The 1,450-nt window shown below is 41.5% G+C and overlaps 1 long non-coding RNA gene across 1 annotated transcript; it reads left to right on the top strand.

Annotated features, from left to right (window-relative positions):
• The first annotated feature begins 656 nt into the window (after positions 1-656).
• On the top strand, positions 657-1,249 carry LOC137074029 (uncharacterized). Its single transcript, XR_010904867.1, has 3 exons — positions 657-720; positions 969-1,035; positions 1,115-1,249. It is a non-coding gene; the product is annotated as an uncharacterized lncRNA (long non-coding RNA).
• Positions 1,250-1,450: the final 201 nt, after the last annotated feature.

The following is a 1,450-nucleotide window of genomic DNA, read 5'->3' as shown; positions in this document are numbered from 1 at the left end:
TTGTTGACGTTGGGGCACAGAGGAAGGTGGATTGGACATGTCTTGGTGGCCATACTGGGACTTGGGCTTCTTCACGTGACGTTAGGGGAATGCCAGAGGTGAACCTCCTTGCAGCATCAGCTGTTCTGTTCAGAGGGGGCACATACACAGAACTTTCAGACTGGTGCAAGACCATGGGTGTCCAAATGATAGGACAGACTACATTTTATAATATCCAGAAGGTATACTTGCACCCTGCTATCGAGGAAGTATATTGTGAAAAAAGAACAGAACTCTTGGCAAAAGTGTATTTACAACAGGAAGATGGAAAGAAGCTACACTTGGCTGGTGATGGACGATGTGACACGCCAGGTTTCAGTGCAAAATACTGCCACTACACCTTTATGTTAGATGACACAAAGGAAATACTACATACAGAACTGGTGCAGGTAAAATAAATATAAATAGCAGCAGAATTAAACTATTGTAAAATTACAGATACTATTTAAAAAATTGTGCTAACATCCAATTAATTTTCAAACTTGACTCTTTAGGTTACTGAGGCCACCAGCTCCGTTACCATGGAACCATTGGCTTTCAAAAGGCGCATGTCTGAGCTGATGGACCAGGGCCTTGACGTGGATGTGATGGCCACAGACCGATCCACATCTATCCAAAAAATAATGAGGGAGGAATTTCCTAATGTCCAACACGAGTTTGATATCTGGCACACAGCAAAAGGTATGTATTTTTCCATCCCTGAAAAAAAACCCACAAAGCTCCACACTTCTCTCACCATACCCCCACTGACACCGCATGGTCTCACATTCTTAACCCCCCTGCCAGAGCTTTGCAGCCACGATACACTTAGCTAGTGTATTAGTGAAAATTTGTCATTCAAGAAATCAATGAACAATTCAAACTTCTAAACTAGCAGAAATGTACTGCAAAAATGTTGGTTTGTGAAAACCTCTCAAATGTACTCACAGGTTTCCGGAAGAAGATGCAGAAGAAGGGGAAGAAAAAGTCAAATGAAATCCTCCTTGCATGGACCAGGTCAGTGTTGTTTTGAAATGTGGCTGACTTTATATTGGTTTGCAAGGTTCAAAATTACTAATTGCATTATCTTACATAGGTCTATCGTAAACCATATGTGGTTTTCCTGTGCAGCAAGTAAGGGGGACACCACGGTAAAACATTTTATTCAAAATTGATTCTATCTCAAAATCTATTCCATGATTATTGACAATAACCATTTTTTCAGTTATTGAAACGCCGGTGGAAGTCTATTACACACCATGTGTGTAATGAGCATGAGTGGGCAGATGATGACAGAAAACAGCATAGATGTGACCATGCTCCTCTAACAGCTCAGGAGCAAAAGAAGCGCATATGGATAAAAAAGGATACTGTGGCGTTTCAAGACCTGTCATCGCTGGTCCTTGACAAAAGGCTTCTGAGAGACATGGAC

This window comes from Pseudorasbora parva, chromosome 4, assembly GCF_024679245.1.
Source record: "Pseudorasbora parva isolate DD20220531a chromosome 4, ASM2467924v1, whole genome shotgun sequence".
NCBI classification, from domain to species: Eukaryota; Metazoa; Chordata; class Actinopteri; order Cypriniformes; family Gobionidae; genus Pseudorasbora; species Pseudorasbora parva.
This window is presented reverse-complemented; position numbering and strand designations above follow the sequence as displayed.